General features: G+C 39.5%; 1 long non-coding RNA gene across 1 annotated transcript in view; it reads right to left on the reverse strand.

Moving 5' to 3' along the window:
* Window positions 1–2,698: 2,698 nt before the first annotated feature.
* The window catches only part of LOC132372468 (uncharacterized), a 75,265-nt gene continuing 61,287 nt past the window's right edge, over window positions 2,699–16,676 (reverse strand). The window contains exons 3-4 of the long non-coding RNA XR_009505194.1: window positions 4,158–4,281; window positions 2,699–2,966 (exon numbers count right to left, since the gene is read on the reverse strand). This is a non-coding gene — a long non-coding RNA (uncharacterized LOC132372468). The remainder of the gene's footprint in view (window positions 2,967–4,157; window positions 4,282–16,676) is intronic.

Here is a 16,676-nt window from a genome sequence, read left to right on the forward strand (position 1 = left end):
CTAGAGGCACCATGAGGCCTTGGGGGCCAAGATCTGTGTAATAACAAGCTACGTGACTGGAAGTGTCTATTTTGTGTACCATTCTCACTTTTAGAAACAAAGGCATTTCTAAATGAGCTGATCTTTAACTTTTTCATTAAAATTATGGAATCTCTCCCTAGAAAAATGCATATCTACCCAATATTATGACTATAATTTTAGGGATGTATGGAACTGTAGCAGGTAAAGAAACAAGGGTAAGATGTCCCAACTACAGAAATAATGGCCTTCACTTCAAAACAGGAGGAGCAGGTAAGCATGGCCGCTGCTGAAGGGAACAGCACCATTTCTTGATATGGAAACAATTCTATCTTAAACGTAAAAGGAAGGTTTTGCAGCTCTGAAGTGCTTTTAGAACTATCTCTTCAAAAATATACTTAGAAATATAAATTTTACCAAGTTAGTAAATGTTCATTGAAAAAAAATTAGAAAGTACAGATAAACCATCCCCAAATAAAAGTATCCATGGTCTCAAAACCAAAGAGAACTGCTGTTAATATTTTATTATGTGTCTTTATTGACTTTTTCTATGACACATTCTTACCAAAATAACTACATTGATGATATTTACTAATACTTATTGAGCATTTAATATGTTCTAATCATGTTAGATGCATTAGTTAGTTAAACCCCAAATAACCTTATATGGTAGTTTCTATTATTTAAGCTATTTTCACATGGTAGAATTGAGGCGCAATGTACTTGGCTTGCTTAGAGTACATGGCTAGTAAATGCCAGAACTGGGATTTGAACCTCAGGAGCCTATCACCAGAGCCCATGAGAGCATGGAGTGTATACTATTTGGAAATCTACTTATTCACTTAAAAAGCTTATTGTGAACATCTTCCCATGTCACTAAAATTATATATCTACATCATTTTTAAATGACTGTGTAGGGCTTATTTATAAGCATGCATCATAATTTACTTACCCAATGCCCTACTGCAGAGTATCCAACTATTTCAAGGAGGAAATTTTAAATAATTCACGCTGTACAATCTCGAAGCTAAATCACTGCTCAATTACTTAATGATTAGGTTAGAACAGAGTTAAAATACTAATAGACCTTATATTTACACATGTTATTTCTTAGCAACTCACAATTCTTCTTAGAGTAAAAGAATCTCAGCCTTGTTTTTCAAGAGTGTAGACCAGGGCTGTGTTGGGGAATGCTTCCCTCCCATGGCTTCTTCCTTCTTCCTGATGCTCAATTTGTTCCTGGGGACCTGAGCAATGCTGGTGAAAGAGACAGGCATCACAGTGTTTGGACTGTGCTTGGTGTATGATCTCAAAGCAAGATAAACCATAAGTTGTTTTCCTATTTTGATATCAAGTAGCAGGAAAAATGTACAGAGGAATTTTCTTAAAACACTGGTTTTCAAACTTTCATTAAAAATACAACAATAGGGACTTCCCTAGTTGTGCAGTGGTTAAAAATCTGCCTGCCAACGCAGGAGACATGGGTTTGATCCCTGGTCCAGGAAGATCCTACATGCTGCGGAGCAACTAAGCCCATGTGCCACAACTACTGAGCCTGCGCTCTAGAGCCTGCGAGCCACAACTACAGAGCCTGCGCACTCTAGGACCTGTGTGCCACAACTAGTGAGCCTGCGTGCTGCATCTACTGAAGCCCACGTGCCTAGAGCCCGTACTCCACAACAAGAGAAGCCACCACAATGAAGAGTAGCCCCCACTCGCCACAACTAGAGAAAGCCTGTGTGCAGCAACGAAGACCCAACACAGCCAAAAATATATATATATACAGCAATAGAACTTTTCTCAAATGTAATCTCATAGGAGACCCCATCAAAATAAAAATATTTATTTTACTAGTATAAATTTATTTTATAATTCAAAGTTTCAACATTTACTTTTTACAAAATTCGTATAAAGAATTACAAAGCATTTTTGGTGAACAAAAATTTTGGAGTTAAAATTTAGTTGCAAACTTATATCTGTATTAGTTTATTTCAGTTTTTGTTTCGGTTGTACAGTACTGAGAAAACTCTTGGTTTGCACAGGTAAGTATTTGCAGAAGTTTTTTATAGGTTACCATGAATTTCTGAATGGTCTTCAATTAAACAGATCCAAACATTTGAAAAAAGATTAAATAAGAAAGTTTGGTTTCAGAGTTGTGTCCTTACACATAAATAACAACCGCTCACGTTACTTATTATAGAAATAATAGTAGAATACCACATTTATAATGATCATTGCAACTATTTGTAATAAAATATTATCAAAATGTGTGTTGGGGCTTCCCTGGTGGCACAGTGGTTGAGAATCCGCCTGCCAATGCAGGGCACACGGGTTCGAGCCCCGGTCTGGGAAGATCCCACATGCCGCGGAGCAACTAGGCCCGTGAGCCACAATCACTGAGCCTGCGCGTCTGGAGCCTGTGCTCTGCAACAAGAGAGGCCATGATAGTGAGAGGCCCGCGCACCGCAATGAAGATGAAGAGTGGCCCCCGCTCGCCGCAACTAGAGAAAGCCCTCACACAGAAACGAAGACCCAGCACAGCCATAAATAAATAAATAAATAAATTTTTTTTTAAATGTGTGTTAATTAGCTTGACTGTGGTGATCAATTCACAATGTATATGTATATCAAAACATCAAGTTATTGCACCTTAATTACGTAAATTTTTATTTGTCAATTATACGAAGAGGTGGCAGGAAAGAGAAATCTGGGGCTTGTCCCACTGAGGGTCAATGAGCTGGGATCACGTGAAGCCAAGGATGACAACCCAGGACTGCCCAGACTGGTGATGCTGGCTCCCGACAGATGGACACGGCTCCAAGACCTGCTCTTGTGGTAATTCGGCATGAGGATTAGGTGTAACCATGCGTTTCAGCGATCTCTCCTGTATCCTTTTTGATTTGGCTTCAGGCAAGTGAGCACAGAAAGAAAGCTCTGGTGTTTGTCACCTGCCGAAACCACAGAGACACATTTTAGACCAATGAGAAGCCACACATCCTTTGCCCTAAGCTCTTTTTCCTCATTCCCAGACCCTTGTACCCTTTCCAGTTGCACTCTCTGACCTATATTTTCTTTACAACCTTCTTCAGCACTCCTCTTCCCTTGCCCAGAGCCCTGGGCAGCTTCTCCTTGTGTGACTAGAAGGCAACCAGGCACATTGTTATTAACAAGAAAGCCCCTGGTCATTAGGCCTGTTAGAATTCCACAAACCACAGAGAGAGAGCAGTTGATACTTTGTAGTCACATGTTATATTCAAATAAGAACTTTATTTAGTAGCCTATTTTCATTAAAAAAAGTTAAGCATATGCATTTTTGCCTGTACATTATTAATGAAAAGAATGGCTGAGGCATATTCCAAGTTTAAGCACATACTGCAATTTTCTTCCGCTATTAAATCCATAAAGCAGCCATTTGACATGTAGATTTTGAAGTATTTAATACCAGTAATTATAAGGCCTTAACTCTTCAAAAAAAAAAATTTTTTTTTTTTTATATTTGATTTATTTTCCTGCCTTGTCAGATGAAGAATTTTATCTGGAGAAGGAAACTGTTGGTTTTTTGATTTGTTTGTTTGTTTGAAGTTCCTACATCTTTAATCTCCTTGACATGAAGATGATAGAGCGCTATTGAGGGGCAACAAGCTGGGATGAGTCATTACATTCTGATCACCTCCCTGCCTGGGCACGTGATCCTTGGAGAGTGTTCAGCAGCCCGGCGCTCCGTAAATCCCAGAGGGGGAAGCAGAGGTGGGAGCCAGTTATCACATTGACCCAGGCTCGTGCCTGGCATGCATCTGACTGCAAAGCTTCAACAGTGCCTGAAAGCTGTGAGCCAGAGGGCCTCCCCTTGGCTTATATGAGAATGCCTTTCCTCTCTTTCCTCTCAACCAATGGAAGTAATTGAATTGCCTGTCTTACTTTTTAGAGAGTGACCTCTAAACCCCTCTTGCTTCCTATTTTTTCCTTGTATTCACCTTGTTTCTGTGTCCTAACTTCTCTCTGCTTTGCCTCACTGACAGCAGAAGGATACGACAGCTGACTGCGGATGTGCTCTCTCTCTCTCATTTGGTCCCATCCAGAGCTATTTAAATGTCCCCGTTGAAGTCTTGTCTCCTCTGGTTTCTCCAGCCCACTCTTACCTGCACCTCTTTCTCTCCATTCACCTGTCACTACGGAGCCAGGCCTTTCTCCAAGGGGATAATTGTCTCTTTTGTTCTCTGAATAATCCTTCTTGACCGTCTTCATAATAAACTAACAGAAGTTCTATGGAAAGAATAATATACTGCCGATACATAGCTTAGAAGGCCCACAACACATAATTTCAAATACTGTGCTTTTCAAACCATTTAACACCCAGCAACTCTGCATACATGGAAGCATTCATTCATTCAGTATGTACCCTGTGTGTTTGCTGCTCTGCTGGTCATTAGGAATGAAGCCAAACACAAGACAGATGATTCCTGCCCTCAGAGAGCTTCTAGTCATATGGGGAATGCAGATACCACACAGTATGTACCATAAAACTGATTACAGTTGTGACAGATGCTACAAAGCGAAAGTTCAGAATGCCACGTACATAACAGGGAGCCTGGCCAATAACAGTTAGTGCTTCTTGAGTGCTGATCATCTACCACCCAACCTTTCCTACAACCCCACAAGATAAGGACTTGTTACGATTTTCATTTCACAGAGGAAGAAACTGAGGCTCAAAGAATAAGCAGTCCAAAGTGAAACAGCTAATGAGGGGTGTAGCCAGTGTTTGGACCCAAGTTTGTGTGACTCTAGAGATGATGTCACTAACCTGTGTCCACCACTGCCGCCCATGGAAGAAGGTACACAGGACAAGAGTCAGGACACCTCCCGGCACATCGGCTGTCAAGGCCTGGGCTCCCACTTGTACCATGAAAGAGTTATGCTAATCAAGTCCCTCCCTGTGAATCTGGAGAGGCTCTCTGACTGCTCTGACCAACAGAACACCTTTGACAGAGGAGGGGTTTTACTGTGTTCCTTTCCACATCCAGATGTTAAGAGACTGGCAGCTTCCACTTCCCGTGTCCTGGAATGCTCTTTCTGAGATAAGCCAACCACCAGGTGAGAAGTCCCACCACCCTGAGAGTGCCGTGCTGTGAGGAAGTTCAAGCTGCCTGTGTGAAAAGGCTGTGCCGAGAGAGAGGAACCCAGCCTGCTTCTGTTAGAGCCGTCAGAGCCCAGCCACCAAGAAAGAGAAATATTTGGCCATTCCAGGCCCACCAGATTCAACCAGGAGAAAATTTGAGGAAACAAGTCAACTGCCAGAACCAAGGCCCCAAGCGTATATTGTACGCACAACTATTCAAGCCACTCGAGCCAAAGTTTCAGTCACCATGGGACAGATACAAGCCATTCCCACCGCGCCCTGCCTGAATTCCTGCTCAGCGCGGCAGGCCTAAGAAAGTGTTTGGTATTTTATTGCCCTAGATATGGGGGTGGTTTGTTACACAGCAAACCGTTTGAGAATCTAATGTAAGCAACAGACCTTCCTACGATAATGCTCATATACACATGCAATTTTACACCCTATCTTAAGATCCACTTCCCCCAAATTTATCAGCCGATTCTAGGCAAAGTGCCTGAGCCATAAAACTGAAGGCCTCAGAAACTGTCTAGCAACTAGGCACTTTGCCTAGAATCGGCAGATTCTAAATCAAATTCAGGCTGCAAGGGCAAAGAGGGATTTCTTTACCAGACATCTTCTTTCAGGAGGGACATTTTTTATGAAAGTGCATTTTCTTTTCTTTTAAAAAAATTGTGATATAATGCCTAACATAAAGTACAAAGAAAAACAATGAACATCTGTGTTTCCACCACCTAGCTCTATCAAGCCTTGACACTGTAATATATCTAGCTCATTTTTCTAAAACTTATAGAAACATTTTAAATCTCTTGTACCACTTGTATCCTCCCTCCCTAGAAGTAACCATATCCTGAATTTGCTGTTTATCATTCTTATGCATATTTTATTACTATTACTTTATAAGTTTATAACTATAACGAACAAATGGCATCATTTGATTTATTTTCAAGCTTTGAATAAAGGTTATACAGGGGAGCAAAATTTGCTACCCAAAAATGTGTCTCTTTGACATGAAGATTAATTTAGGCTGATTATTTTTAAGAAACAGAAGACTCGGGAAGTTTTTCTTGTTACCTCTCCCTTAGCTGTCTAAAAGAATATAGATAAAGTGCCTGTTAACAGAATACAGCTATCTCCAGAGAACACATGCTAGGTGTGTGTGGGAAACTCAGCAGGGCCTGGAGACCAGAGTCCACTCTGTGTCCCATTGTCTCTGCACGGCCTAGCAAACATTTGCTTACCGAACATTTGCTTTTCTATCCCCATGTGACTTGGCTTCTTCCCCTTTGAAGTCCCAAACCACTACCCCTAGCATCCTCTTTTCTCTTTAGCTGAAGATGGTATTTAAGGTGAGGGCTTTGGCTATTTTGACAAGTGACTCTGTTCTCCCGAGTCTCTCACAGGTATACATGTTATTAAACTTTTGTTTGAGCTTCTTCTGTTTATCTACCTCATGTCCATTTAGTTCTCAGACCAACTGATAGGGATAGACTAGGATAGTTGCACAGCTAGTTTTGGAAATCCCACTAGGGGATTATAGATAGAGAGGAAACTTTGGGAGACCATTGTAAGTTAATAATCACTCAGGAAAGTAAACAGAATATTGTGACACAAAACAGGCCTGCTTAACAATGAAACCAGGCAATAAAAGCACAAGATCTGACACAAACTCTCCCGCAGCAGTCACATGCATGACGGCGGTACTGCACTGGAAACAGTTTACGCCCAACTCAAGACTTTCATGGGATCACAACTGGCTGCTGGACAATCATTGACAGGAAGACCCTGGAGTTCACCAAGGAGGATACCCCACGTCCAAGGACAGAGGAGAAGCCACAGTGAGACGGTAGGAGGGGCGCAATCAGAGTAAAATCAAATCCCATAACTGCTGGGTGGGTGACTCACAGACTGGCGAACACTTATACCACAGAAGTCCACCCACTGGAGTAAAGGTTCTGAGCCCCACGTCAGGCTTCCCAACCTGGGGGTCAGGCAACGGGAGGAGGAATTCCTAGAGAATCAGACTTTGAAGCCTAGTGGGAATTGGACTGCAGGACTTTGACGGGACTGGGGGAAACAGAGACCCCACTCTTGGAGGGCACACACAAAGTAATGTGTGCATCGGGACCCAGGGGAAGGAGCAGTGACCCTGGGGGAGACTGAACCAGACCTACCTGCTGGTGTTGGGGGGTCTCCTGCAGAGGCGAGTGGTGGCTCTGTTTCACCGTGGGGATAAGGACACTGGCAGCAGAGGTTCTTGGAAGTTCTCCTTGGCGTGAGCCCTCCCAGAGTCTGCCATTAACCCCACCAAAGAGCACGGGTAGGCTCCAGTGTTGGGTTGCCTCAGGCAAAACAGCCAACAGGGAGGGAACCCAGCCCCACCCATCAACAGTCAAGTGGATTAAGGTTTTACTGAGCTCTGACCGCCACAGCAACAGGGAGGGAACCCAGCCCCACCCATCAACAGTCAAGTGGATTAAGGTTTTACTGAGCTCTGACCGCCACAGCAACAGTCAGCTCTACCCACCACCAGAGCCTCCCATCAAGCCTCTTAGATAGCCTCAACCACCAGAGGGCAGACAACAGAAGCAAGAAAAACTATAATCCTGCAGCCTGTGGACCAAAAACCACAGTTACAGAAAGATAGAGAAGATGAAAAGGCAGAGGGCTATGTACCAGATGAAGGAACAAGAAAAAACCCCAGAAAAACAACTAAATGAAGTGGAGATAGGCAACCTTCCAGAAAAAGAATTCAGAATAATGATAGTGAAGATGATCCAGGACCTTGGAATAAGAATGGAGGCAAAGATTGAGAAGATGCAAGAAATGATTAACAAAGACCTAGAAGAATTAAAGAACAAACAAACAGGGATGACCAATACAATAACTGAAATGAAAACTACACTAGAAGGAATCAATAGCAGAATAACTGAGGCAGAAGAACGGATAAGTGACCTGGAAGACAGAATGATGGAATTCACTGCTGCGGAACAGACTAAAGAAAAAAGAATGAAAAGAAATGAAGACAGCCTAAGAGACCTCTGGGACAACATTAAACGCAACAACATTCGCATTATAGGGGTCCCAGAAGGAGAAGAGAGAGAGAAAGGACCAGAGAAAATATTTGAAGAGATTATAGTCGAAAACTTCCCTAACATGGGAAAGGAAATAGCCACCCAAGTCCAGGAAGCGCAGAGAGTCCCATACAGGATAAACCCAAGGAGAAACACGCCGAGACACATAGTGATCAAAGTGGCAAAAATTAAAGACAAAGAAAAATTATTGAAAGCAGCAAGGGAAAAACGACAAATAACATACAAGGGAACTCCCATAAGGTTAACAGCTGATTTCTCAGCAGAAACTCTGCAAGCCAGAAGGGAGTGGCATGATATACTTAAAGTGATGAAAGGGAAGAACCTACAACCAAGATTACTCTACCCGGCAAGGATCTCATTTAGATTTGATGGAGAAATCAAAAGCTTTACAGACAAGCAAAAGCTAAGAGAATTCAGCACCACCAAACCAGCTCTACAACAAATGCTAAAGGAACTTCTCTAAGTGGGAAACACAGGAGAAGAAAAGGACCTACAAAAACAAACCCAAAACAATTAAGAAAATGGTCATAGGAACATACATATCGATTATTACCTTAAACGTGAATGGATTAAATGCCCCAACCAAAAGACATAGACTGGCTGAATGGATACAAAAACAAGACCCATATATATGCTGTCTACAAGAGACCCACTTTAGACCTAGGGACACATACAGACTGAAAGTGAGGGGATGGAAAAAGATATTCCATGCAAATGGAAATCAAAAGAAAGCTGGAGTAGCTATACTCATATTAGATAAAATAGACTTTAAAATAAAGAATGTTACAAGAGACAAGGAAGGACACTACATAATGATCCAGGGATCAATCCAAGAAGAAGATATAACAATTATAAATATATATGCACCCAATATAGGAGCACCGCAATACATAAGGCAACTGCTAACAGCTATAAAAGAGGAAATCGACAGTAACACAATAATAGTGGGGGACTTTAACACCTCACTTACACCAATGGACAGATCATCCAAAATGAAAATAAATAAGGAAACAGAAGCTTTAAATGACACAATAGACCAGATAGATTTAATTGATATATATCGGACATTCCATCCAAAAACAGCAGATTACACGTTCTTCTCAAGTGCGCACGGAACATTCTCCAAGATAGATCACATCTTGGGTCACAAATCAAGCCTCAGTAAATTTCAGAAAATTGAAATCATATCAAGCATCTTTTCTGACCACAACGCTATGAGATTAGAAATGAATTACAGGGAAAAAAACCTAAAAAGGACAAACACATGGAGGCTAAACAATACGTTACTAAATAACCAAGAGATCACTGAAGAAATCAAAGAGGAAATCAAAAAATACCTAGAGACAAATGACAATGAAAACACGACGACCCAAAACCTATGGGATGCAGCAAAAGCAGTTCTAAGGGAAGTTTATAGCTATACAAGCCTACCTAAAGAAACAAGAAAAAGCTCAAGTAAACAATCTAACCTTACACCTAAAGAAACTAGAGAAAGAAGAACAAACAAAACCCAAAGTTAGCAGAAGGAAAGAAATCATAAAGATCAGAGCAGAAATAAATGAAATAGAAACAAAGAAAACAATAGCAAAGATCAATAAAACTAAAAGTTGGTTCTTTGAGAAGATAAACAAAATTGATAAGCCATTAGCCAGACTCATCAAGAAAAAGAGGGAGAGGACTCAAATCAATAAAATCAGAAATGAAAAAGGAGAAGTTACAACAGACACTGCAGAAATACAAAGCATCCTAAGAGACTACTACAAGCAACTTTATGCCAATAAAATGGACAACCTGGAAGAAATGGACAAATTCTTAGAAAGGTATAACCTTCCAAGACTGAACCAGGAAGAAACAGAAAATATGAACAGACCAATCACAAGTAATGAAATTGAAACTGTGATTAAAAATCTTCCAACAAACAAAAGTCCAGGACCAGATGGCTTCACAGGTGAATTCTATCAAACATTTAGAGAAGAGCTAACACCCATCCTTCTCAAACTCTTCCAAAAAATTGCAGAGGAAGGAACACTCCCAAACTCATTCTATGAGGCCACCATCACCCTGATACCAAAACCAGACAAAGACACTACAAAAAAAGAAAATTACAGACCAATATCACTGATGAATATAGATGCAAAAATCCTCAACAAAATACTAGCAAACAGAATCCAACAACACATTAAAAGGATCATACACCACGATCAAGTGGAATTTATCCCAGGGATGCAAGGATTCTTCAATATACGCAAATCAATCAATGTGATACACCATATTAACAAATTGAAGTATAAAAACCATATGATCATCTCAATAGATGCAGAAAAAGCTTTTGACAAAATTCAACACCCATTTCTGATAAAAACTCTCCAGAAAGTGGGCATAGAGGGAACCTACCTCAACATAATAAAGGCCATATATGACAAACCCACAGCAAACATCATTCTCAATGGTGAAAAACTGAAAGCATTTCCTCTAAGATCAGGAACGAGACAAGAATGTCCACTCTCACCACTATTATTCAACATAGTTTTGGAAGTCCTAGCCACGGCAATCAGAGAAGAAAAAGAAATAAAAGGAATACAAATTGGAAAAGAAGAAGTAAAACTGTCACTGTTTGCGGATGACATGATACTATACATAGAGAATCCTAAAACTGCCACCAGAAAACTGCTAGAGCTAATTAATGAATATGGTAAAGTTGCAGGATACAAAATTAATGCACAGAAATCTCTTGCATTCCTATACACTAATGATGAAAAATCTGAAAGAGAAATTATGGAAACACTCCCATTTACCATTGCAACAAAAAGAATAAAATACCTAGGAATAAACCTACCTAGGGAGACAAAAGACCTGTATGCAGAAAACTATAAGACACTGATGAAAGAAATTAAAGATGATACCAACAGATGGAGAGATATACCATGTTCTTGGATTGGAAGAATCAACATTGTGAAAATGAGTATACTACCCAAAGCAATCTACAGATTCAATGCAATCCCTATCAAATTACCAATGGCATTTTTTACGGAGCTAGAACAAATCATCTTAAAATTTGTATGGAGGCACAAAAGACCCCGAATAGGCAAAGCAGTCTTGAGGCAAAAAAATGGAGCTGGAGGAATCAGACTCCCTGACTTCAGACTATACTACAAAGCTACAGTAATCAAGACAATATGATACTGGCACAAAAACAGAAACATAGATCAATGGAACAAGATAGAAAGCCCAGAGATTAACCCACGCACCTATGGTCAACTAATCTATGACAAAGGAGGCAAAGATATACAATGGAGAAAAGACAGTCTCTTCAATAAGTGGTGCTGGGAAAACTGGACAGCTACATGTAAAAGAATGAAATTAGAGTACTCCCTAACACCATACACAAAAATAAACTCAAAATGGATTAGAGACCTAAATATAAGACTGGACACTATAAAACTCTTAGAGAAAAACATAGGAAGAACACTCTTTGACATAAATCACAGCAAGATCTTTTTTGATACACCTCCTAGAGTAATGGAAATAAAAACAAAAATAAACAAGTGGGACCTAATGAAACTTCAAAGCTTTTGCACAGCAAAGGAAACCATAAACAAGACGAAAAGACAACCCTCAGAATGGGAGAAAATATTTGCAAATGAATCAACGGACAAAGGATTAATCTCCAAAATATATAAACAGCTCATTCAGCTCAATATCAAAGAAACAAACACCCCAATCCAAAAATGGGCAGAAGACCTAAATAGACATTTCTCCAAAGAAGACATACAGATGGTCAAGAAGCACATGAAAAGATGCTCAACATCACTACTTATTAGAGAAATGCAAATCAAAACTACAATGAGGTATCACCTCACTCCTGTTAGAATGGGCATCATCAGAAAATCTACAAACAACAAATGCTGGAGAGGGTGTGGTGAAAAGGGAACCCTCTTGCACTGTTGGTGGGAATGTAAATTGATACAGCCACTATGGAGAACAATATGGAGGTTCCTTAAAAAACTAAAAATAGAATTACCATATGACCCAGCAATCCCACTACTGGGCATATACACAGAGAAAACCGTAATTCAAAAAGACACATGCACCCGAATGTTCATTGCAGCACTATTTACAATAGCCAGGTCATGGAAGCAACCTAAATGCCCATCAACAGACGAATGAATAAAGAAGATGTGGTACATATATACAATGGAATATTACTCAGCCATAAAAAGGAACGAAATTGAGTCATTTGTTGAGACGTGGATGGATCTAGAGACTGTCATACAGAGTGAAGTAAGTCAGAAAGAGAAAAACAAATATCGTATATTAATGCATGTATGCGGAACTTAGAAAAATGGTACAGATGAGCCAGTTTGCAGGGCAGAAGTTGAGACACAGATGTAGAGAATGGACATATGGACACCAAGGGGGGAAAACTGCGGTGGGGTGGGGATGGTGGTGTGCTGAATTGGGCGATTGGGATTGACATGTATACACTGATGTGTATAAAACTGATGCCTAATAAGAACCTGCAGTATAAAAAAACAAACAAAACAACTAATACTAAACTTTCATTGGGTTATTTGTATGGAAATATGTTAATATAAATGTTTCAGACATTAAAAAAAAAAAAAAAAAAAGCACAAGATCTGCCCCAGGCCATTAAGTGAAAAAATGAGGCCTGCGACCTGCTAGTCAAGCTCAGTAAGATAATGATCCTTCGGACATGCACCTCTGCATGGACTGAGGACAGAAATATAGGGGAAAGGTGACATTCCAAAGTAGAAGACCCTCATTATAGTGAAACTTGAGACGATTTACCATATTTTAACATATTTTAGTACATGTTATCACCCTTCTGCTGAGTTGAATAGCGCCATGACAGTCCGAGTTTGACCATATAGGATCAAAAACTCCCCCACCTGACACAAAGGAGAAGCTAATGATGTAAGCTTGATGTCTACTCAAAGAATGAGGAAGAAGGTGGTCTTCTCCCCTTCCCCACTTTTCCTTTGATTATAAAAACATAGCCCGCTTAGTTCTCAGGGCAGAGCTCTCTTGCCTGCCCTCTTGTATCCTTCACAGGCATCCTATACTAATAAATCCACTCTTTACCTATCACTTTTTCCCTAACTGAATTCTTTCTGTGCCAAGACATAAAGAGCCTGAGCTTCATTAAGTCCTGAGATGAGTTGTGCATTTTCACAACTAGAAGAAACTGGAAGGGTAGAGGAAAACTTCTTGCTCCCTTACAGTTATCACTGTATTTATCATTGTGTTAACTTCCCTGTTTTCCTACTGAACATTAGGTTTTTGAAGTTCACCCATTTAGATACACATAGTCAAAGTTCATCAATATTAACTGCTGTGTAATGTTTCAGCTTCACAATTTGTTTATCCATTTTCCTATGATTACTTGTGTTATTTCCTCAGTTTTCCTATTACAAACTATGGTACAATAGTGCCTAGTGTCAACGGCATATAGATGAGAGTATCTGTTGGGTATGCCCCTAGAAGTGGAGTTTCTGAAATGTGTGGAAAACCCATGCCCACTGTTCCATACCCAGAGAAATTGCTCTTCAGAATGGATGGGACAATTCACAGGCACATCAGCAGTAAGGCCCCTCTCTTCACATCCTCACCAAAATTCAACTGCATCAGAGTTTTTAACTTTTGTTAATCTGATGGGTATGAAGTTGATCCTCAGATTGGTTCAAGAAGGAAATGTATTCATAGTAACTTCAGTGTGTGACTCTGCTGTAAACAATACTTACATGGTCATAATAATTTAATACTAAATACTGATTTAACCAAAAATTGTAAGAGAATCTAAAGTATGAGAAGAAGTGTGTGTGTGTGTGTGTGTGTGTGTGTGTGTGTGTTTATGAGTGGTGGTGGTGGTTAGATTTTCACACAATGAATCTTAAAATTTTTCTTGTAATTACCTTGCACAAAATCTTGTAAATCAAGTTACTTACACAGGGTTGGGTTTAGAGAACAGTTTCATGTTTACAACTAAAGTGAAATTCCATGTATTTAAAATTCAGGAGATTTAAGGGGGCATATAAATGTTTTGACCAGCACTGTTGGAATGGAAAACCAAACTCATTTTTTTAATTTTATTTTTTATACAATTTTAAAAGGTTACTTTCCATTTACAGTTAGTGAAGTGAGGTTTTCAGGTGACAGAACAAAAAATCTGTGGTTAAATTATGTATTATTAATAAATAACAATGTTCTCTTCAGATCAAAATTGTTCACCCCTTTCCCATTTCAAACACCTTTCCTTATTGACTGGATTCAGGTGAGTAGCTCCTGACTTCACTGAGTTGCTATCTGTCAAAACTGAAATTACTGAACGAACAAGGTGTGAAATTAAACAGTCAACACAGAAAATGCAGCCACCAGTTACAGTGATGTTTGTGGAATCATGTTTGATTAACAGATTAAAGTCTCCTGATAAAAGTTTAAGCCTAATTAATAAGTGAATGTTTTTAACTCAGAGCACAAACAATGTGCTTCAGACACCTTATGCACAATCTAACTTCAGATTTCTTGAAAGGTTTTTTTTTTTTCCAACTTCTCTTTGTGACACTTCTGGATTCTTTCACTTCCTTCATTCATTCTAATATGAATTTTCCCTTTAAACATGTGCTAGGACATATGCTCATGGGAGGTAGAAATATTCTGGTCTTTAGTTGTAGACCTGATGATGACTATATAGAGACCACTGTCCCTGAGCTTGGCGAAGCAGGACGGTGGTGGTGGGTGCTGACGGAGCAGCAACTTTGTCACAGCGTTTGGTAACTGACATAAACCAAACCAACCAACAAAATTATTGTACCATCATTTATTATTTGTGTATTTGAACTATGTAATTAGGTACATACATATTTAGAACTATTATGTCCTCTTGCAAATTAACCATTCATCATTATGGAATGCCCCCTTTTATCAACAGTAATATTTCTTTCTTTTTTTATTTTATTTTTTTAACATCCTTATTGGAGTATAACTGCTTTACAATGGTGTTAGTTTCTGCTTTATAACAAAGTGAATCAGCTATACATATACATATATCCCCATATCTTGTGTCTCCCTCCCACCCTCCCTATCCCACCCCTCTAGGTGGTCACAATGCACAGAGCTGATCTCCCTGTGCTATGCGGCTGCTTCCCACTAGCTATCTGTTTTACATTTGGTAGTGTATATATGTCCATGCCACTCTCTCAGTTCGTCCCAGCTTACCCTTCCCACTCGCCATGTCCTCAAGTCCATTCTCTGCATCTGTGTCTTTATTCCTGTCCTGACCCTAGGGTCTTCACAACCTTTTTTTTTTTTTTTTGATTCCATATATATGTGTTAGCATACGGTATTTGTTTTTCTCTTTCTGACTTACTTCACTCTGTATGGCAGACTCTAGGTCCATCTACCTCACTACAAATAACTCAATTTCGTTCCTTTTTATGGCTGAGTAATATTCCATTGTATATATGTGCCACATCTTCTTTATCCATTCATCTGTCGATGGACACTTAGGTTGCTTCCATGTCCTGGCTATTGTAAACAGAGCTGCAGTGAACATTGTGGTATATGACTCTTTTTGAATTATGGTTTTCTCAGGGTATATGCCCAGTAGTGGGATTGCTGGGTCATATGGTGGTTCTATTTTTAGTTTTTTAAGGAACCTCCATACTGTTCTCCATAGTGGCTGTATTAATTTACATTCCCACCAACAGTGTAAGAGGGTTCCCTTTTCTCCACACCCTCTCTAGCATTTATTGTTTGTAGATTTTTTGATGATGGCCATTCTGACTGGTGTGAGGTGATACCAAATTGTAGTTTTGATTTGCATTTCTCTAATGATCAGTGATGTTGAGCATTCTTTCATGTGTTTGTTGGCAATCTGTATATCTTCTTTGGAGAAATGTCTATTTAGATCTTCTGCCCATTTGTGGATTGGGTTGTTTGTTTTTTTGATATTGAGCTGCATGAGCTGCTTGTAAATTTTGGAGATTAATCCTTTGTCAGTTGCTTCATTTGCAAATATTTTCTCCCATTCTGAGGGTTGTAACAGTAATATTTCTTGTTCAGAAGTCCAATTGGTCTGATACTAATACAACTACTAACACTATCTTTTCATTAGTATTTGCATGGAAAATTTTCCATGCTTTTACTCTTGATTTATGTTAAGTCTTTATATTTGAAGTCGGTTTCCTTTATTGTGCAAGACCCATGTATTTTGGGTCTTGCTTTTTTCACCAAATCTGACATTGAAGTGTTCAGAGCATTAATGTAATTATAAATATGTCTGCATTTAAATCTGCCATCTTGCTAGTTGTTTTCTATTTGTCCCATTTGTCCTTCTTTTTTTTCCCTTCCTTTTCTGGCCTCCTTTGGATTTATTGTATTATTTTTTATGATTCTGTTTTATTTTCCCAATTTGCTTATTAGTTACACTT

Source organism: Balaenoptera ricei, chromosome 10, assembly GCF_028023285.1.
Source record: "Balaenoptera ricei isolate mBalRic1 chromosome 10, mBalRic1.hap2, whole genome shotgun sequence".
Lineage (NCBI taxonomy): Eukaryota > Metazoa > Chordata > Mammalia > Artiodactyla > Balaenopteridae > Balaenoptera > Balaenoptera ricei.